The 23,306-nt window shown below is 46.0% G+C and overlaps 1 long non-coding RNA gene across 1 annotated transcript in view; it reads left to right on the forward strand.

Annotated features, from left to right (window-relative positions):
* The window catches only part of LOC138565835 (uncharacterized), a 96,622-nt gene extending 73,702 nt beyond the window's left edge, over window positions 1–22,920 (forward strand). Inside the window, exon 3 of the long non-coding RNA XR_011301646.1 lies at window positions 22,157–22,920. This is a non-coding gene — a long non-coding RNA (uncharacterized lncRNA). The remainder of the gene's footprint in view (window positions 1–22,156) is intronic.
* Window positions 22,921–23,306: the final 386 nt, after the last annotated feature.

Here is a 23,306-nt window from a genome sequence, read left to right on the forward strand (position 1 = left end):
CTGCCTCGTGCTTTCTCTCTTCTACTCTTGCACGTACTGAATGCTCACAAGGCCTAGTAGGTCCGCCTCTATCTTTCATTTTTATATCACTCCCATGTTCCCTCCCTGTTGCCCTGTGGGCGCTTTGAAACACAATTTACTTGATGAATAAGCTCCTTACAAATGCACGATAAATAAATAAATAAGGAAAGAGATGGCTCAAAGAGTATGAAGAGATTATGAGCAGAAGAAGAAAAAGGGAGTAAGAAGGGAGGGCACAGAAGATCCACAGAAGCATTGGAAGGGGAGGGTGAGTAAGAGGGAAGAACAGAATTTCTATCTTAGAGGATTAAAATGAAGGACGCAAGTGCTCATCCATATTTGGATGCCCTAATGCAAGAAGTGGAGTGCAAGTGATTGGGAAAGGAGGCAAATGAAAAGAAAAGCTGGAAATTGTCGGCGTAAAAATTACAGGAAAAGGTTGAATCAGGAAAGAAAGAGGAATGGTATAAAAGAGGAAAAGTAGGGGACCAAGAACAGGGCCCCAGTAACAGAAGAGGAAATGGCATAAGGATGAGAAATGGCCAACCCAAGAAACTGAGTAGAAATGCTCAGAAAGATAAGAATGGAACCATTGTAGGACAAAACCACAAAGGCCAAGAGAGGAGAGAGGACAGAAGAGTGGAGTGATCGACAGCATCATATGTGGCGGAGAGGTCGAGAAGAATAAATATAGAGGACAGATAATGATGACGCGCTGACAAAAGGGAGTTTGATACATGTAAGAGGGGATGCAGATTGAGGAATGAAGAAATGTCCATGTAGACAACTCTTTCAAGGAGTATAGATTGGAATGGGAAAAGAGAGAAGGTAAAAATTGGAAGCAATGGAGGGATAAAGGAAAGGTTTTTAGAGTGGGCATGAAAATGGGATGTTTAAAGGAAGATGGGAAGGACGAAGTAGAAAGAGAAATACTCAAAGGAGAGCTAAGATAAGGAAGGTGATAAACAGATGGCATTAAGAATGATGGTAATGGGTCAGGGGGGAGATAGTAGGAGATGATAGGATTGACATGGCTGGTAAGGAGGCAGTATCCATCACTGAGAAGATTAAAAAAGGATAGTACAGGGGGCGCTGTTGCGCACAAGGAAAATGGCCGCCTGATTTCGGAGCTCCCGCTCCACCCAAAGATCCTGAGCCAATCTATCCTTTTTGAGACCACCTGGGAGGCTGGAACACTGTGCCGCCGGTAGCCGGGATATCCGTGCGCCTGCATAGAAAATCCTGAGCAGCTACGGCACATGGCGACGGAGATACAGCCTTTTGAACATTGACCGGCACCTTGCACTGCTGCAATCCGGCATAGAGAACCAGGCAGAAACACCCGTTGGCCGAGGTCGCAGAGTGGCAGAAGGCTGCTGGGGGGAGGAGCCATTGGATGCGGTTTGCGCCCGACCCGACACACAAGTACTGGCTACGCCGAGCTGGAAGTCGGCTACGACCCACACTGGCAAGCGGACCCGATACGGAAGCCCTGGCTCCCTTCTCGGATGCCACGACAGAAGGGGGCTCTACAGCAGATCCTTGAATGGCACTGCGACCACTAGGACTCTCCGGGGGTGACGCGGCACGGACACGCGACTCTAAGTGAGCGAACGAGGGAGAGTGGCTGCGGCTGGGTGTTGAGCCTGCTGCTGCCGGCTCCCGCACGTGCCGAGGCTCAGCCTCGCGGCTGTGGCAGCCGGGCGTATCATCGGCGGCTGGGGTCGGCCGTCACCCGACCCTGCAGTGGCAACGCTCACGGAGCGGAAGGGCGGTTGAGATAGAACTACAGCCGTCAAGGGGAGTGATCCCTGGTTGTTTGTAACCGCTTCGCGCCTGGGCCCTGCACACTATGAAAAACCCTAGCCTGTGGCAGACTGCATGTTTTTAAACATTTGGAACAGTGATACGTGGACCCCGGTGGCGGGCACATACGTGTTGGCCTGTACTTAAAGAGATTATGTGTGCGGTACGTGACACCCGGTAAGACATACTCTAATTAAGGGGTGCGCTGACGCCCCCCGCGCTGCTACCGGATACGGGGGCGTTGGTTGGTCACCTGAAATCGGGGGCGTTGGTTGGTCCACGCGGCCCTGTATTGGAACATCCAATTCATACACAGAAACTGAGAGAAAGGGAGGACTCAGGGCCAATGGACAACAAAACTTAATTGATGTTGAGAAAGAGGGAACTTGGAATGCATATGGGTCCCAGGGGAGGAAGCTGAACTGAAACTTTGTGATAATACGGTCACAACATCACATACGGGGGAGGTGACAGTCCACTCGTGGCTTATACGGCTTGATGCCCTGACTCTCGGAAAAAAACACGGGCATACCCGTAGCTGCATCCCTTGCAGGCAACGCGAAACGTATTACTAAGTAACAAACACCAATAAGCATCCCTGTCTTGGACACTAACAGAAGTACAGCTAGGAGTGACACACACCCCTACAACAAAATGGGGGAGCCGCATAAAACAGCAAAGCAGCCAAGACCCCTGGAAACAAGAAAAAGGGACCAATGGACACTTATACCAGTGGCCAAAACCAAAACGTGACAGTTGAGGTGCACACGGAGCCCAGTTTAAACCGCGAAGAAAGTGAGGAGAGAGAAGACAAGCTAGCGATGCTGGTGCAGAATGGGTTCCTGGCAGTAAACATGAAGCTGGATGAGATAGTGGCCACTATAGGCTCCATGAGGGCCAGAATAGATAAAGAAAGCGCACGTATCACGGACACTGAGAACAGAATAAGTGTAAATGAGAATACTATTACTCAACAAGGTCGGGACATTACTCTTATCAAAGAAACAATGCGCACATTGCAGAATAAATGTGAAGATCTTGAATCCAGGTTGAGGAGGAACAATGTCCGAGTGGTGGGCGTGGCGGAGTCCTTTGGAAAGGAGCAAATGGAGAAACAACTAGAGGCGCTATTCAAAACCCTGTTACAGCCTGCGGCATTCTCTGAACATTTCCTGGTGGAGAGAGCACACTGCACGCTTGCACCGGTTCCCAAACCAGGCGCACCACCACGTACGATAATTGCACGTCTCCTTAATTTCAGAGATAGAGACACTATCCTGCGTCTGGCGAGAGAAGCTGGAACACTGCAGTATGATGGGGGCCATATACATATATACCCAGACTTCTCTGCCACGGTTCAGGCTAGCAGACGGTCCTATGAACCAGTTAAGAAACTTTTGAAAGCACGCCAGATCTCTTATGCTCTGATGTTCCCAGACAAGATGAGGATTCAACATGCAGGGAGAGCGCACTTTTTTGAAAACCCAACTGAAGCCTTGGTGTATATAGAGTCCTCTATACCCCTTCCTCCCAGAGGGGACAGGCCGGCACAGAACAACAGACCCCGTCCAACGGACTAATAACACAAGATAAATTCAACTATGCTTCGGTTGCCGGTGTTTCCCCTACATGTTTGGCTTTTGGCCCAGGGCGAAGCTGAATGTCGCCTAGGTCGGCCTCAAGATCCGTTGATTGGTGGGGAGATGGGAACCGAGTTTGGCGGTCATGTGAGGCAACATGATCACCCCAGGAAAATTCCACAAGTTGAAATGGGAACATCGTCAAGTTGGGGGTGATGATGAGGGTGGAGGGCTGGTTAGAGGGTATAAAATAAGTTGTTGTTGTTACGCAGACTCACAGTTTGAGACTGTAAATGGGCCCCGTGTTCAGGAGCCCAGTCCAGAGGTAAGGACAAAAGAAGCAGAATGTTTGTTAATGGTTAAACCAGTGGTCGCGCAGATGCTAGCAATACTCGCCCTGTACAAACAGTATGTTCCTAAAATGCGTGATGTCAACGAAACATTTCTTCATGATACATTGGTGATGGGTTAAAAGTGGGACTGTTGTCATGGAATGTAAGGGGGCTAAATAACCAGTTGAAAACTAAGAAAGTAGGCAACTATATAGCCAGGCATGGTGCCCAGATTGTTATGCAACAAGAAACACACATGATGAATCCGAATAACGAGCAGATACTGCTTGGCAGATATGTACTGGTCTGGGGTGAGGTCACGGGTCAGCGTCTGCTTCTGGTGAACACATATGGTCCCAATATTGATGAACCTTCCTTTTATATGTCTATATATCAGTTGATTGTGTCAATAGGTATACCCACTATACTATGGGGAGGAGATTTTAATATTGCCCTTGATCCTGGGTTGGATACATCCAGTACTCCCATCAGGACACCTAGCAAAACAGTTGTTACCCTGAAAAACATTCTACCACAGCTTTCACTTGAAGATGCCTGGCGTTTGCTACTCCCGAATAGAAGGGGATACACGTATTACTCCTCAGTTCATGACTCTGAGTCTAGGATCGATTACTGGTTTGTCCCCCCTGCTGCGAACATTACATTGCAGACATGCGAAATGCTATCCCGCACACTGTCCGATCATTCCCCTCCGTTTATGGAGGTTGAGTTGCGCAACTGCCCCAGACCTGTAAAATGATGGAGAATGCCGGGAGGAATATTGAGCGACCTTGGGGTTGTAGAAGAGCTACACACAGAAGTAGCGGAGTTCTTCAACAATAATATCGGGTCGGTCGACAGATACTCTACTGTCTGGGAATCCTTTAAGGTCTGGGTCAGAGGAACCTTGATATCTAAATCCGTGGGGCTCCTGAAAGGGGTCCGAACTGAACTAACCAAAATCGAAAATAGACTAGGGGAGCTTGAAGAAACCTACACTCATACACAAGATAAGGCAATACTGGCTGAAATTCAGACATGGCTTCACGAATTTGGCAAATTGGCCACAAGAGAAGTACAATATATGGCGGCACCGTCCGCGCCCGTAGATATGGCGAGGGGAATAAAGCCGGGAGGACACTGGCCAACTTGCTCAAACAAGATAGGCAAACAAACCTGATTGCAAGTATACAGACATCGCAGGGGGAGGTACTCCTGGGGGAGCAAGACATTAACAATGAGTTCACTAAATTCTATCAAGAATTATATAGCAACAATGACACTTAGGCAAGCCCGGAAATCAAATCCTATTTAGAGGCACTTGCAATGCCCAAACTCTCTGAGGAGGCCCGACTGGCATTGGAATAGCCGGTCACCGGCGAGGAAATTGCAGAGGCGATTAAAGCATTGGCATCGGGTAGAGCTCCAGGGTCTGACGGTTTGGGCGCGGACCTCTACAAGGAGTTCCGTGAGGAGCTGGTGCTGGTGCTGTTGCATGTGTGGGAGGAAGCACTCCCAAGCAACATACTGCCCCCGACATTGAGAGAAGCTATAATAACCGTACTCCCTAAACCACGTTGCCCGCCTCAGAATATATCATCATACAGGCCCCTTTCTCTTATAAATACTGATGCCAAAATATTTGCAAAGGTGCTGGCAAACCGGCTCCTACCGGAAGTCCCTAAACTTGTCCATCCCGACCAAAACGAGTTTATCCCCACTAGATCCACGGCCCTTAATCTCCGTAGACTTTTTGGTATTATGGCACAAATTGACCCTAAGAGGAGCGCAGTGGCCATATCCATAGATGCTGAGAAGGCTTTTGATTCGGTGTCGTGGACCTATTTGCTAGCAGTGCTAGAAACATTTGGCATGGGCCCAAACTTCATCAGATATGTGAAGCTGTTATACACTGAACCTGGGGCACGGGTGTTGACTAACGAAACCATCTCAGAGCTGTTCCTACTGGGGAGGGGCACAAGGCAGGGGTGCCCATTCTCGCCAATATTATTTGCCTTGACAATAGAACCAATGGCAGTCGCGATTAGACTGAGACACTCAGGTAGGGGGATACATTTGAAAGGCTCTACCCAATTGATCTCCCTATATGCGGATGATACGCTCTTGTACGTCCGTGAACCAGAAACCAATATTGCACCCATAATGGCAGAGATCCAGAACTTCACGGTTTACTCCGGATATACTATAAATAAGACCAAATCGGAAATATTCCTGCTCACTCCGGCAACCAGATGCCCGGATAATCTATCTGGACTCAAATGGTCTGAACAAAGCATTAGATACCTGGGAATACTGGTCTCTGGAGACAGGCATACACTTTACACAGATAATTATGAGAACACGCTACACACCTTAAGCATCAAATTGTCGATGTGGGGACTCCTTCCGATCTCACTGCATGGTAGAGTCGCAGTCCTTAAAATGATAATCTTGCCCAAACTACTATATTTGTTTGTCAATATCCCAATATGGCCGGGACGACCCTTCTTTGCTAGGCTCCGATCCATGGTGGTCACTTTTTGTGGAATGGTAAAACTGCAAGGATAGGATGGGGAAAAATGACCGAACCATACTCCTCCGGCGGCATAGCGGCGCCTGATTTTGAACTGTATTACTACGTTGGCCCAAGCCCAAGCCCAGTTCGCGCGATACTGGTATGAAGAGACGGAAGGCCCCCCCCCCCCACACGTGGATAGAAGAACACACCACACACCCCACGAATATACAGTCTGTAATTTTTGATACACATTATAAAGACACGTGTGATTATAACCCAGTGAGCTGTACGGTTGGCGCATGGAAAGCTATATTTAAAAGACTGGGAGTAGAAACCCCCTATAACCCAGAGGTCTCCCTCTGGAATTACCCGGGCATACCTCCAACACACGATTGTAATCTGCAGGAGGCCTGGGATCCCAATGAGGAAATTAAACTGGGTGATATGTACGTTAAATTTGCGACCTTGCAGGACACACTGAGGGCGCTGGGAGGGTTCCACTCAAAACACTCCAATACTATTGCATGAGATCAGCTTTTCAGAGGCACTGGCCACTCTTCCCGGATGAGCCCCCCAAACACCCATGTATACAACTGATAACGGCTGGGGGCAACCTGGGGATCTCCAAGCTGTATGCAGCGGTCCAGGCACACTCTCCTACAACGAACCATGTCAAAGACAAATGGGAGAGGGATCTGCAGATCCCCATTGATGATACGACCTGGGGCAGATACTGCTCACTTACCAAAAGGGTATCCTTGAACGCTGGCCTACGCTTGATTCAGTTTAAGATTCTAAACAGACTACACTACACTCCATCCAAAATAACCAAGTTCATGTTGGTCGGCTCGGGTGAGTGGCCTAAGTGCAAAACACCTCAGGCGGGAGCGTTCCACATGTACTGGGGGTGTCCGGTGGATGCAGACTTCTGGAGAGAATTGGCGGAGATGTTGGAGGAAATCACGCAGGTTACCCCGGTGCTAGGGCCACAGAAATACCTATTTGGTGACATAGGCAAATGCTCTGAGAAAATCAGGAGACTGTTTAACATCTCATGTGCTGTAGCCAAAAAATGCATTTTGCAAAATTGGAAGAGTGCTGCCCCACCCAACATGAAACAGTTCCTCCGAGAATTAACATATATAAACGAAGCAGAGGAACAGTTTGTTATTACCCGCCCAACTACGAGCAGGCCCAAAGACATCTGGGGTCCTTTCAGGATGTACTTATGTGATATGATTTCGGAGGAAGATGAGACTATGTAATCATGAACACTCGAATGAGGTATATATCATGTACTTGTTGTGTACTGTGAAAATGATGTGATAAATGCTGTGTATCTTTTGTGACCACTAATAAAAAGAGTTTTTAAAAATAAAAAAAATGATAGTACAGGGGCAGAAAGTGAGTGATGGGGGCTACCGGGGGATTGGATGGAGTGGGAGGTGACGGGTGAAAAAAGAAAGACGGACAGACAGAAGAGACTTGGTTAGTGATTGATTGATTGTTTATTTATTATGCGCTTATACACAAGTGTTTCAAAGTGCAACCATGCATGGGAGGGGAAGATATAGGGAAGACAAGACAGACAATCTTACTAGGCATGGTACATTCAGATTATGCAGGTAAACAGAAACAGGAAGTGCATTGGAGGGGGGGGCAATAGGGACCAAGTGCGTCTAGTCCCGTAAGAGCATAGGTTAAGTGCAGAGAGATATTCTCATGGGTCGTAACCTAAGAGCAGTAGAGCTGCAGCAAGTGCAAGGCCCGGGGGAAGGAATCAGCAAAGTCACTAGAAGATAAGGAAGTGGATCGGGGAGAAAGAATACTGTTGAGCCGTTGAATTATGCAGCGAGAATGGTGGGTAAGGAAGAGGATAAGGGCTGAGAAATAATGTGTTTAGTTCCAAGAAGGGGAGAGCCATAGGAAGAGTGAAGGTCCAAGAGTGATGAGATCATCTGCAAGTGGGACTTCTTCCACCTGATTTCAGCCTTGCTAATAGGGACGTAAAGAGGGAGATAACCAGAGTTCAGGAGGTTTATGGGAAGGAGAGAAAGGTTGAGAGGGAAATTGTGAGTCAAGATGAATAGAATATTGGAATGTAAGGATGAGACAACTAACTCGGCAGAGAGAGGGAAGAAATGAGTGATGGTGGCAAGGAAAGAGCAAGAGAGAAAAGGGAAAAGGAGTTGGAAAAGCCTAGGTCACGCTGCTGGAATGATACAATGATGGAATGATACTCCTACCGTTATCAGGCACATGTGACACAGATGTATCTAGGATCAATGAAATGTACACCATCATTCAGGCATGGATTGTCCTCCACGGCCTCTGCCTGAATGATGACATCACAGAGATACTCCTGGTCCGCTCACCCACCAACCTACAGAAACCCAGCCCCAAATACACTAGTATATGCATAGATGGGAACAATTTACCAATTGCCAAAGTTGTAAAAACCCTAGGTTTTCACTTCGACGCCAACTAGAAACTAACTAAACATGTAAACATGACTGCCTCAGCTACGGCCTACACTAGCAAACTGATCAGGGCGTGTAGACCCCTACGATCATCCAATAGCTGCTTTACATTGGCCAGAGCACTCATACAGTCCAAATTGGACTACTGCAACGGTCTTTACCTAGGCGCCAACAAAACCATATTAAACAAACTGCAGATTCTACAAAATAATGCGCTTAGGGCCACACTAAACATACCCAGAAGAGAGCACATCTCGGCAGCTATAAAACACTGTAAATGGCTCTCCATACAAGAAATAATTGACTTGAAAACTCTCTGCCTCACCCATAAAGCATTGAACCACCAAGCCCCACCATACCTCACTGACAAATTCACATTGAGATCCTCTACCCATACCACGAGATCCATCAACACCTCCGACCTAGTGGTACCCAGATATAACCTCAAAAGAGCAGGCGGTTCCAGCTTCCCAGTCCTTGCCTCCTAACTATGGAATACTCTTCCACAGGACATCAAATCCATCCAAATTTAGAAGTAGTGTGATCACATGGTTACTTAAATATCTTCTCTCAGCCTGGCCCCTAGTCATGACTGTACTTATGCCAGGACTAGTGCAAGAATTGAAATTCTCACTGCAACTTATAACCATCTTTTATGTACTATGCAATCATTGTATGCTCTGCAACTTGTAACCATTTCCATGAGCGCCCAGATACCTCTGGGTCAGGCGCGCTTTATAAATAAAATAAACAAACAAACAAGTGAAGGGAATGAGAAAGAAGTAGTGCGGGAGGATGGGCAGAAAGAGAAAAGGCAATGACCGGAGGAGTAGAGAGGTTGAGCAAACACAGAAGAGTCGGGCGAGGAGGGGGAAACGATTAGGTCAAGGGAAGAGCCCGAGATGTGGGCATGAGAGCAGGACATTTGCATTGAGTGCAAAGAGTCAATTTGACATCACCAAAGAGAAAGAAGGTAGAAGAAGAAGGAATGAGAGGACAGGAGGTAAAAATCCCACACTTTTAACCTCGCAACCTCAAGCTACTGATGATTGGATTGGCAGGTTGGCGATAGAAAGGCACTGGAAAGGCATTTCCTTACAAATATAATGCCTGGCATTTCTACACAAGGCCCCTATTTCTCAATTCTATGACATAATCATACTTTACAACAAAACATGTCATTAAATTCATGTTTTCAGGATCTAGTCCACCATTAAAACCTCTTCAGAAATCATCCAGTCTTGCTGATGTGTTCTTAATGTCAATATTTATTGTGACAATGGGCCTCATTACGAGTCCGGCGGTAACCAGGCGGTTTTAAAACCGCCTGGTTACCGCCGGACTCGTACTACCATTCCGCCTCCGTGATTCCCGGAATTACCGGGGCATTACAACCCCGGTGACCTGGGAATTCCAGAGGCGGAATGGTGTAAATCCCCCTTCCCATTGAGTCCTATAGGACTCAATGGGAATTGGGATCATGGAAATACCGGCACCATCTTGTGATGGTGCCGGTGTTTCCTCGTCCGCCTGCAGGCGGGCGGTGTTAAAACCGCCAGGTCAGACCTGGCGGGATTGACGCCTCCGCCTGCAGGAGTCGTGATCACCCGGTATGGAAACAACGGTGGCGGCGGGTTTACCGCCACCGTTGTTTCCATACCGGGTGAGTTGTAATGAGGCCCAATAACAAGGAAACAGCAGAGCAATGACATAGTCACATGATTGCCCTAAAGAGCGCATGAACACGGCGCAATGGCTGCGTGAAATCGCGACAGGTTGAATACCATTGAGTTAGGAAATGGAAATACCTATCATTCAATCAAGAGACTGTTGTAATTGTATTGATCGCTAGATGTAGCCATCATTATTACATTATAGTTTTCCTGTTACCCTTAAGGCTTTGCACATCCAAAATGTAAAGGATTCCACAGTTCTGTGAAGGAGAAAAGAAATAAAATACTATCAGTAAGGCGTTAGAGAATCCAAAGTGAATCAAGATGGCCTTGCCGGGTATAGCTGGTCCTGCAGTCTTCATGCCCACTCCGGGGCCCGTGAAAATATTGTGGGCTTAGTGGCATAAAGGTTTCATGCACTACCTCAAAGCGGCCGGTGGCAATTCATATTCCAGTGAGAGGAAACTTGCGCTATTGTTGCATTTTTTGCATATGAAGGGCCAAGGATCTTTGAAACACTTCCACAACCAACCAGAGACAGAAGTGGTGACTCTGCAAATGAATTTGAAGCGGCACTTCTCAATTTGGATTTACACTTCAATCCCAAGATAAGCACATTATTAGTGCGCTTCAATTTCCGCATACGAGTCCAAGATCAAAGGGAATCAGTAGAAGGGTACGTGACTGCTTTACGAAATCTGGCCTTGTCTTGTAAGTTTCAAGGGTCATTCTATGAGCACATAAGAGACCAATTTATGACCCATTGCAATTCGAACAAAATTCGTGAAGAGTTATGGTTGAGGGATGAGCCCACCCTTGACGAGGTATTGGACATAGCAAGACATGTGGAGCATTGATTGGCCTGTGTGGAAAAATTCACGAGGAAAGAAACCAGTGAGTCAAAGGAAAGGAAAGTGGAAATACTTAATGTGGTTGATGCCAAGAGTAAGAAAAAGGAGAAGGACAGACAAGCAACACGTGGAATTGTGGAAGACAAAAAGAGAAAAGGAGGCTACCAAAGAGTAGAGAAAAAAGAGGAAAGACTATGTTTCCGATGTGCGAGCAGCAGTCATTTCGCAGCATCAGCGGTGTACCCAGGGCGAAAAGCTATTTGTGCAAAATGCAAGAGAAAGGGGCACTTTGCAAACTGTTGCAAGAACTATCAGATGGGTCAGTTTAACCAAAGAACGGTATTATATGTCAACGAAGAAGATGAAGCAAGATCGTCGGATGAAGATGCAACGCTACCTTTACAGAATGTTATTGTCAACACCATAAATGTGGTGCGGAATAATGAGGATGAGGATAAGTGTGAGCATCCGTATGCCACAGTGAGTGTGAATGGGAATGATGTACGAATGATGGCCAACTCAGGGTCTAAAATCACGTTAATGTCATGATGCCTACCCCCAGGCATCCGGACCAAGCCCATCAGCCCCGGGAGCAGGCATCTAGACATTTAGTAAAACCTCAGCAGCCCCGGCTAGGGGCTATCTGGGTTCAGTCCTGGCACCTTAGGTGCCAGGCTCATAGTAGGAATCAGTCCTGGCACCTAAGGCGCCTGGCTCATAGTCATTACTTACCTCAGGCAGACCATGCTGCAAATGACTCCAATCCAACATGAAGCCTGAAAGGGACTATTTTTCTACAGGGACTATTTTTTACTCGGGTGTGGTTCTAGGGACTTCTTACCTGGGACTACTTTTGAGACTATTTAAACCACGCCCGACCAGCAACACACGCTTCGCGTTATTCTGCATCCGGCAGCGTAACACTCACCGTGCCTGCAGCCTGCATCCAGTCTTCTGCCACGCCCGCCTCGAATCTGGAGCTCCTAAAACAAAGAGGACAGAAAGGGACAAGGTTAGAAAACGAACTTATTTCTATTCCACACCTGATTCTGGATGCATCTCGTCTCCGGACCTGTAAATAACATAATTTCTGCACGCGCCGCACCTCCAGCTGCAGCGCCGCGCCATACTCACCAGTCTTCACAGCATCCTTCGGGTCGGTTCTGCCTCCATCATTTCTTCGCCGAACTTCGGCACCTAGGAGACAAAAGAAAACCACAAGGTGAGCCGAGGGAACCAACAAATATAATTCTTACCACCATAGCCTTACCTGATTTACCACCAGAGGCATCCTTTTGTGACTCTCCATATTTTCACGTGCCGCATCTGTAAAGAGAGACAAAACAACACGTTTTCCTCGTGCAACATTTACCGGACAGCGCCGGGTAATACAGACTCTTACCTGAGCTCCACCAGCTGCCACAAGAGCATCTTTTCACGAGCCAGCTGCAAGACATGAAAGGAAGGGGGGAACAAGAGTGAACATCGGACATATTGAACTCTATGAACTTAATACTTACTGGTCCTCACCAGGAACATCAGAGTCAATACTCTCCGGAACTCTCCCGAGCCTTCAAACCAGTGAAGTAACTGGAATCGACGCGCCCCTGAAAATGCATGCAGGATGAGAGCTCATCTTTGAAGAATATAAGGTGAGATTGCTGTGAGGGCATTTCGGAGGTGATTAGTTGGGGAGGACTGTGAGGGTGCCATCACTTGAATCCAAAAGTGGCTAAATCCATCTCTCCACTTGCAGGAGAATATTTCTACGGGTTAAGCAGACAAGATTAGGAGGGCAGATCCAGTCAGTCATTGCTGCACTACTCATCACGTGGGTGGAGACCGCAGCTGTCCGGCAGAACTGATTGTGTCAAAGGAGCGCACTGATGATCTTGCTAGACAATTACTGCAAAACCAAGCTGGGCAAACACCATTACCTGGACTCGGGGGGGGGGGGGGGGGGGAATCCAACTCCTGTTTCATCGAGCAATCCTGTGCAAGTGGTTCTACCAGGGAGCATTCCTTTAGCTCCACCCGAACGTTTTGCTGGGGACCCAAAAAGGTTTGCTGTGTTTATGAACCAATGCCGCTTGCACTTTTTATGCAGACCTGGAGCTTTTCCGAACGACCATACCAAAGTAGCCTTTGTACTATCATATCTTAGTGGCAGCGCAGCGGATTGGTCAATTCCATTAGTTAACCAGGATGACCCTCTTCTTCGGGATTTTCATGGTTTTCAATTGAGCATGGAAAGACTATTTGCCAGACATTCACAGGGACAGGCCCTGGATAACAAACTTTTATCATTAAGACAAGGTAACCAGGATCTACTAACCGATATCGCCACTTTCAATAGGTTAGTGGTGGAAACGGATGGCCAGAGGTAAAACGAATTACATTATTTCATCGTGGACTTCGGGGTGAACTCAAAGACGTTTTGGCCCAAGTTGTGAACCCACCTCAGGATTGTGCAGAATATATAGACTTAGTGGTCCAGTTAGACCACCGACTTCAGAATAGAAAGGCTGATCGAGCTAAGCTCGAGAATCGGGTATTGGTTAAACCCAATGGTACCCTCAAAGGAACAGATGTATCAGAACCGATGCAGATCGGGGGGGTCAAGGGACCCTTAACTCAAAAGGAAAGAGAAAGAAGACGGCAGATGCAATTGTGTCTGTACTGTGGGGCCTCAGGACATTTTCTACAGGATTGCCCTATAAAAACATCTAAAAAAGTAGTGGGAGTTGCTGATAAAAATCAAACAGAATCTGATTCGGGAAACGACCATGCCCGAGAAGCGTAGAGGTCCGCTTGCCGAGCTTGAAGAAGGATACTCAGACCTCGCACTTCATCATACCAATGGTCCTTATAGATCCAAGGCAGCCATTACGTATGCACGCAGTGAGGGCATACATTGATAGCGGGGCCATAGGAAACTATGTGGACCACGTGTTGGCTTCTAGGATGAATCTATCTCTCTGCAAAAAGACCACTTCGGATGTCATCACCACAGTCGATGGAACTGAAATTGCCTCTGGGCCTATAACTCATTCCACCGCAGAGATTACACTATTGGGTCAGGATGGGCATCGAGAGACTATTGTGTTTGATTTAATCAAAGCCCCGCAGTTCCAAATAATACTGGGGATACCTTGGTTGGAAACACATAATCCTTGTATTGATTGGCAAGAGAAGAGAATAACCTTCCCGGATTGTGCACATACTTGTTACCCAAAAAAACCCTTGAACCAAGGCCTGGCCACAGTCGCTACTCCAGTCGTGCAGTTACCTCAGGAATATCAAGAATTCCAGGATGTTTTCCAAAAGGAACAGGCAAACACCCTACCACCTCACAGATTATACAATTGTCAAATCGATCTCATACCCGGTGCACAACCTCCATGTAGTAGGATCTACGCCCTTACGGAACCCGAAAACCTTCACCTACAACATTACTTGGACTAATACCTTGCTAATGGCTTCATTCGTCCATCCAAGTCCCCTGCATCTTCAGCTTTGTTCTTTGTGCCTAAAAAGGAAGGTGACCTCAGAACGTGCATAGACTACCGCGCATTAAATTAGGTCACGGTTAAGAACCGATACTCATTGCCTCTGATCCCCGAATTACTAGACCAAGTAAAGGACGCTTGCATCTACACTAAATTAGATCTCTGAGGGGCATATCATCTGGTACGTGTAAAGAAAGGCGACGAATGGAAGACTGCTTTTCGCACGAAGTACGGGTTATTCGAATACCAGGTGATGTCCTTCGGGCTGTGCAATGCACCAGCAGCCTTCCAGTATTTTATGAACAATGTCCTTCGTGAACTCATTGACGTCTGTGTTGTTGTATACATAGACGATATTCTAGTGTACTCCTCTTCAGAATCAGACCATGTAAAGCACGTTCGTGCAGTCCTTGAGAAACTACGCCAGCACAAGTTATATGCAAAATTGGAAAAATGTGTTTTTCATGCTACGGAAGTTGAATTCCTTGGATTTACCCTGACTCCAAAAGGAGTCCGAATGGACTCTCGAAAGGTGGACGCATCCTCAAGTGGCCATCACCCAGTTCAGTTAAAGGGGTACAAAGCGTGCTCGGATTTGCTAATTTCTACCACAGATTCATTCCGGATTTCTCACATGTTGTACACCCTATCACAGCACTTTTGCGAAAAAACAAACGCTTCTTGTGGACCGAAGAAGCTGAAAAGGCCTTCCAAGAGCTGAAAGCGAAATTCACGTCTGCACCTGTCTTAAAGCATCCATGCCCCGAACTTCCATACATAGTTGAAAATGGTGCATCCAGCTTAGCCATGGGAGCTGTCCTGTCCCAGAAGGATCCTGAAACCGGTCAACTTCACACAGTAGCATTTTGGTCCAGAAAGTTCTCGGCACCCGAGTTAAACTATGCGGTTACCGATAAAGAATTATTAGCCATCAAATCCGCCTTCAAGGCTTGGCGGCATTATCTTCTCGGTGCCAGGCATACCATTACGGTAATCACCGATCACCGGAACTTGCAGTATTTAAAAACAGCCAAGGCCCAATCGTCACGTCAACTTCGATGGGCATTGTTCTTTGCCGAGTTCGATTTCGTGATCACTTATCGATCAGGTTGTAAAATGGCAAGGCAGATGCCTTATCCCGAATAGGGATGGGAGAAGCATATGCGAACCCGGAACCGGTGCCTATAATTTCAGAACAAAGAATTCTTGGCATAACCACTCTACAGACACTAGAGGATATTCAAGTAAAGATCCAACAACTCTTCGATCCAACAGCCCTGCAGGACTGGGTGAAGAAAAGCCCGGACTACTCAGTCATCAATGACCTGCCTTATTATCAAGGGCGACTATTTCTGCCACACAAGGAACTACAAGAACTAGTAATCTCCAATTATCATGACACCCTGATGGAAGGACACCCAGGTATCGCTAAAACTGAAGCTAAAATTAAGAGACAATTCTGGTGGCCCACCTGGCGAAAAGACGTAAAGTCATTTGTAATGTCTTGTGGCATTTGCGCCCAAAACAAAAGTCAGAAGAAAAAACCAGCTGGCCTCTTACAACCTTTGGATATTCCACCTACACCATGGCACACCTTATCGTGAGACTTTATTACAGATCTACCTCCATGTAATGGAGGTAACACCATTCTAGTTATTGTGGATCTTTTTTCCAAGATGGCCCACTTTATTCCTCTGAAGGGATTACCTTCTGCTTCAATTCTGGCCAAGGAGTTCCTCGAAAACATTGTTCGAATACACAGATTTCCTTCCGTATTGGTCTCTAACCGAGGTAGTCAAATCATTTCACATTTTTGGAAGAAATGTCAACTGGCGCAAATCGACGTGAGGTTATCAACCAGTCACCATCCCCAGACCGATGGTCTGACGGAGAGGACCAATCAGACCCTTGAACAGTACCTACGTTGCATGCTACACCAGACCAAAAGTAATTGGAAAGATATTTTATGGATTTCCGAGTATGCATACAATAACTCTGTACATTCAGGAACCGGACAAAGCCCCTTTTATACCATGTATGGACATCACCCTCGAACCTCAGAACTAGATTCGCCTCAGCATTTAGAAATACCTGCAGTTAGTCATTTGCATTCTACTATTACACAAGCATTTAAAGAGGCAACAGAACATTTGAAACAGGCAAAAGAGAAATATAAGAAAAATGCTGATCAACATAGAAGTGAAACTCCACAATATCAGATTGGGGATCAATTTTGGCTGGCTACAAAACACATACCTCTGAAGGGAACTCAGACTTTTAACCCTAGATATTTGCGACCTTACACGATTAAGGCCATTATCAACCCGGTAGCCGTCAAATTGGAATTACCCTCTAATATGCGCATTCATCCTGTCTTTCATGTTTCACTTTTAAAACCAATTCAACCAGGAACAAGATTAACCAAAACACCCAACCCCATCTTGATAGATGGAGAACCTGAATTCGAGGTAAAAAATATCCTGGACTCTAAGATGGTTAAATCAAAACTTTTTTATTTAATCGATTGGAAGGGCTACAGACCACAAGAAAGGTCATGGGAACCTAGTGACCACGTCCATGCACCTCGGTTGGTGAAAAGATTCCATCGGAACTTCCCAGACAAACCAGGGCCCAGGGGAAGAACAACTTTAGGAGGGGCCTTGGGGGGGGGGGGGGGGAGTGCTGTCATGATGCCTACCCCCAGGCATCCGGACCAAGCCCATCAGCCCCGGGAGCAGGCATCTAGACATTTAGTAAAACCTCAGCAGCCCCGGCTAGGGGCTATCTGGGTTCAGTCCTGGCGCCTTAGGCGCCAGGCTCATAGTAGGAATCAGTCCTGGCGCCTAAGACGCCAGGCTCATAGTCATTACTTACCTCAGGCAGACCATGCTGCAAATGACTCCAATCCAACATGAAGCCTGAAAGGGACTATTTTTCTACAGGGACTATTTTTTACTCTGGTGTGGTTCTAGGGACTGCTTACCTGGGACTACTTTTGAGGCTATTTAAACCACGGCCGACCAGCAACACACGCTTCGCGTTATTCTGCATCCAGCAGCGTAACACTCACCGTGCCTGCAGCCTGCATCCAGTCTTCTGCCACGCCCGCCTCGAATCTGGAGCTCCTAAAACAAAGAGGAAAGAAAGGGACAAGGTTAGAAAACGAACTTATTTCTATTCCACACCTGATTCTGGATCCATCTTGTCTCCGGACCTGTAAAGAACATCATTTCTGCACGCGCCGCACCTCCAGCTGCAGCGGCGCCATACTCATCAGTCTTAACAGCATCCTTCGGGTCGGCTCTGCCTCCATCATTTCTTCGCCGAACTTCTGCACTTAGGAGACAAAAGAAAACCACAAGGTGAGCCGAGGGAACCAACAAATATAGTTCTTACCACCATATACTTACCTGATTTACCACCAGAGGCATCCTTTTGTGACTCTCCATATTTTCATGTGCCGCATCTGTAAAGAGAGACAAAACAACATATTTTCCTCGTGCAACATTTACCGGACAGCGCCGGTTAATACAGACTCTTACCTGAGCGCCACCAGCTGCCACAAGAGCATCTTTTCACGAGCCAGCTGCAAGACATGAAAGGAAGGGGGGAACAAGAGTGAACATCGGACATATTGAACTCTATGAACTTAATACTTACTGGTCCTCACCAGGAACCTCAGAGTCAATACTCTCCGGAACTCTCCCGAGCCTTCAAACCAGTGAAGTAACTGGAAACGACGCGCCCCTGCAAATCCACACAGGATGGAGAGCTCATCTTTCAAGAATATAAGGTGAGATTGCTGTGAGGCCATTTCGGAGGTGATTAGTTGGGGAGGACTGTGGGGGTGCCATCACTTGAATCCACAAGTGGCTAAATCCATCTCTCCACTTGCAGGAGAATGTTTCTACGGGTTAAGCAGACAAGATTAGGAGGGCAGATCCAATCAGTCATCGCTGCACTACGCATCACGTGGGTGGAGACCGCAGCTGTCCGGGTCCGACCGACGCCCCTGTGGGAGCCAGGTGAGCGTAACAGTTAATTTCAAGAGATGTGTTTGAAAGGAAGGTGAAGGGTGAAATACGATATTTACTGAAGCCAGATATTAATCCTGGGGGATATAACCAGGACAGGATAGAATTGTTAGGCTATGTTGTGGGAAAATTTGAGTTCAAAGGTCGCCACTGTGAAGGAAAGATAAATGTCACTAAGAAGGGACTCACATTGCTAGGATGGAGAGAGCAGAGGAGTCTAAAGATAAGGCTTGACTCCAATGAGGAAGAACAAGTGTTGCATGTGTCGTGTACACCTGTTGTGAATCCCCCCAAAGTTTTTAAGAAGGGTGTGGGTAAGGGGTCCAGCATCTGATAATTGTGAAAAAGGGAAGTGTACCTATAGTTGCCAAATTGAGACATGTTCGCTTGGCCCTGAGGGATGGTGTTAAGAAAGAATTGGAGAAATTGTTGCAGTTGGGAGTGATTGAAAAGGCAGGAGGAGTGGAGTGGACGTCACGGGTAGTGGTTGTGAAAAAACGGTGTGGCGAGTTGAGACTTTGTATTGATTTACGTGAGTTCAACAAGTGTGTTCTAGTTGATAGACATCCGTTACCAAACATGGGAGAGATGTTGGCAAGTGTGGGGCATGGTAAGGTATTTACAAAATGGGACATGGCATCGGCCTACCACCAAGTGGAGTTGGAGGAGGATGTAGAAAGTTGACAGCATTTATCACCCAGGAAGGAGTTTACCATGTTTAAGAGGATGCCATTTGTAGAGTATTTGGGGCATGAAGTGTCCAGTGAAGGGGTGAAACTGAAAGGGAGTTTGGTGAACTCTATAAAAGAGGTGAACAGGCCGGCAAATAAAGTTGAATTACGATCATTTCGTGGCATGACCGAATTCTACTAAAAATGTGTGGAGAACTATGCAGTCAAGGTGGTAGAGATGAGAAGGTTGTTAAAAAAAGGTGCTAAGTTTGTATGGAATGAGGGATGTGAAATGGAATTTCAAAGGATAAAGGATGTTATAAATTTAGCACAGCCGTTAGGTTGTTTTGACACGAGGAGAACTACTGTCATCACGGTGGATGTGAGTGACGGGTGTGTTGGTGCTGTTTTATCTCAGATATGTGATAATGGAACTGAAGAAGTGATTGTGCACGTGTCTCAAGGTTTAAGTGGTGCAGAAGTACGGTATTCTGTGTTAGAGAAAGAAGCTTTAGCATGCTACTGGGCGTTAGAGAGGTTCAAAAACTTTGTATGGGGAACTGATTTTATTATTCTGACGGACCACAAGTCTCTCAAGGTGATTTTTGAGAATAAGGGTTTGGACAAAGTTTCACGCAGGGTGGCTGGATGGGTCACTTGGATGCAGTGTCATCGATTCAAAATGGAAGTTATTCCAGGAAGGGAGAATATCTTAGTGGACAGTTTGTCGAGATTAAAGGTGTCGTCGTATGATGTGGTTGAGGATGATAACATGGAGATGGTGTTCATCAATCCTCATGGTATTGTCTCTAAGGAGGAGTGGCTTGAGAAAGTGAAAAAAGATGTGGTGATGAGTAGAGTAATGACTTATGTATTTTCGGTGGCCTAAGAGAGTTGACTTGCTGGAAAGGGAGAAACCATTTTGGGAGGTGAGAGACAAGATGTCTGTATCAGATGGCATTTAGTTTAAGTGGAAATGGGCAGTGGTTCCAGAGGGTATTTGAGTTAAAGTTATCAATTTAGCCCATGGTGGCCATATAGGGGTTTCCAAGACCAAAGGAGTTTTGAGATGTGATTATTGGTGGCCGGGTTTCGACAGAGATGTCGAAAGACGGTTGAATGAATGTCCGATATGTGTTAAAAATGGCAAAGGCATTGAGGAGCGGAAGCAACCTATGGTCGTGTGGGTGTTCCTTCAGCGGTGTGGTGTGATGTGGCCATGGACATCTTAGTTCCTGTTGATTTGGGCTATGGTACGGGTAGGTTTGTGGTATTGGTCATGGATCTGTTTTGGAGATGGTGTGAATTCAAGGTTGTGAGAGAAATTTCGGGGGAGAGTATGGTGGATGTGCTTCAGGATATATTTGCAAGGGAAGGTGTGCCGGAAAGTATCCTGATGGATAATGGTACCCATTTTACTGAAGGATGTTTTTTCAATTATTTAAAGAAATGTGGAGTAAAACATAAGAGGTCTGTGCTGTACCATCCTGAGACTAATGGGGTGGTCGAGAGAATTAATAGGTGTGTGATGGAGAGTATTTGCATGGCTCAAGAGTGTGGATATGATAAGAAGGTGGTTATCCAGAATAGGCTGTGGGCTTTGCGTATGGCTCCTCATACTACCACTGGGTTGTGCCCTTTTGAAGTGATGAGAGTGCGTAAGCCAAATTCGGTAGTGAGTCCTCCGTGGTTGGGTAGAAGCAGAGAGTCAGATTTGGTTGCAGATGAGGTGAGGAGGATGTTAAAGAAAAAGAAAGAGAAATGAGTAATGCGTGGGAATGAAAGGAGAGGCAAGAAGGAGTTATGAGTAGAATGTGGTGATTGGGTAAGAATCAGGAAAGGTGTGGTTAAGAGAAAGGGAGATTCCCTATATTCGCAGCCTGTGAAAGTGGTTGCTGTGTTGAAGGGAGCAGTACGGGTGCTGGGTGGTCAAGTCTGGAACAAGGACAGAATTGCGATGGTAAGAAGGAGTTGTGAGTAATCGTGTGTGTGTGTGTGGTATTGTATATATGTGAAAGTGGGGAGATGTGTTGTAATGATGTCAGAGTGTTCTTGTTTTCCTTTAAAGAATTTGTTTGTTAGCAGTTGAAGAGTTTCTGTTTTGTCTCTGGATGCTATGGCTGTGCTGGGGGTCCTTATACGGTATAACTTGCAAATAAACCACAAAGTAAAAGACTAGTTGCTGTGTAGTCTCCATCATAACAAGTTCACTACTTAGCAAATCTGCTTTTTAATTGTTTGATTTACCGTCATGCCATTAAGTAGAAAAGCGTTTTGCTCAGATTATCAAGGCCCAGCTCTAGAGCATTCTTTCTTGCAGTACCTCCAGTACCTCCAGATGTCATGATACCCGCTACCCACCAGGTAGCAGGTATCATGACATCATGGCAAATGATAATTTAATTGAAGAGCCTTTCCACAATTATGCTGATTTTCATTCGCATTATGTGCAGGACATACAGCTGTGGCCCTTGTGCATCGAATGTAACAAAAACTGCTGCAGTTGGTGCAAATGTGTTCTGGGTTTCAGGGGAGGAGCCAGCTTCAAACTGTTGGAGGTCCTGGGGGACAGTTTTAAAAAGCATGTTACGGGCAGTGCCATTTGTGATCTGCCATACTCACTGCCCCTTCAAGTGCCTGCATACCCACTAACAATTGTATCCGTGCTCTATCTATTTCAGTTTTTTGTAGAATGAACTTCCACCAGAGGCATCATGGCGCTTAAAGATATGATGAGCAAATGCTATTGAAGAAGAAATGCATACTTGCAGAACTTTGAAGCCAAATGTGGTCCATCATTAGAACGATGACAAGCCAGTGAGAAAGTAAGTGTACGCGAGTTCTGATCCATGCAACACGGTCTGCGCAGAACGAGTTTGAACATGTGAGAGATTCATCTCCATAATTGTTGCTGCACGATCATAAATAAGGAGGTGTTTGGACTATAATGATGGTGCACAAAACTGGCGTGTTTTGGACTTAAATATTCACCTTGATGGGAAGAAAAAACAGAAAGCATTAAGTTTGTCGACTTGTTCTACATGTTTGGTAGTCAACAGAGAAATGCGGTAATATACTAAAGCGGCGCTGTTGTACATCCCGTGAAGAAGGTCCTAGAATAACGTTCTGAGTAATAAATATGGAATGAAACATGTTGGGTAAAGAGCCACCACATGATTGTGGATGCATGAAACAAGGGCACTTGATTATCAGGCGTAGTGTTGAAAATTACTGCTTTTCATGAATGATGTTTGGACATGTTACCATTGTGTGTGGACATGATTACACATATGTTTCAAGGTGTTCAATAAACGATTACATTGTAGAAAGATTTATGATCAATGTTCTTGTGCTGTGAAACATAAGAATATTTGTATTTTTGTCATGCATCAGTCACTTTTTGGGGTGCACATGATAGTTTAAATGCTTTTAAGAATGTTTTTTTATGAAAGATGTATGTATTGATAAAATAATGATGTGATATTACATACACGGAGTAGCAATCTTATTGTCATGACTCTTTACGGTATACTAATTATATATTGATCATTACAATAGTTTAAACTACATACAAACCTTGCAGGATTTCTTGGTGTCTTAGTTGAATAGTTCACTCATGCTATAGACAATATTGGGAGAGAGTCTATACAGTTTGTTGTCTAAAAGATACGAAACAGCAAGGTGACGATAGAGTCAAAAATCAGAAAGAAAGATGTGTCTTAAGTTAAGCTTTAAAAAGACTGAAATCTTGAATAGTGCGAAGAGAGGCTGGGAAAGAATTCCAGTGTTTAGGGCCAGCCACAGAGAAAGCGCGACTACCACAGAGCTCCA

The sequence above is a fragment of the Ambystoma mexicanum genome, chromosome 2p (assembly GCF_040938575.1).
Source record: "Ambystoma mexicanum isolate Mex_15411 chromosome 2p, UKY_AmexF1_1, whole genome shotgun sequence".
Lineage (NCBI taxonomy): Eukaryota > Metazoa > Chordata > Amphibia > Caudata > Ambystomatidae > Ambystoma > Ambystoma mexicanum.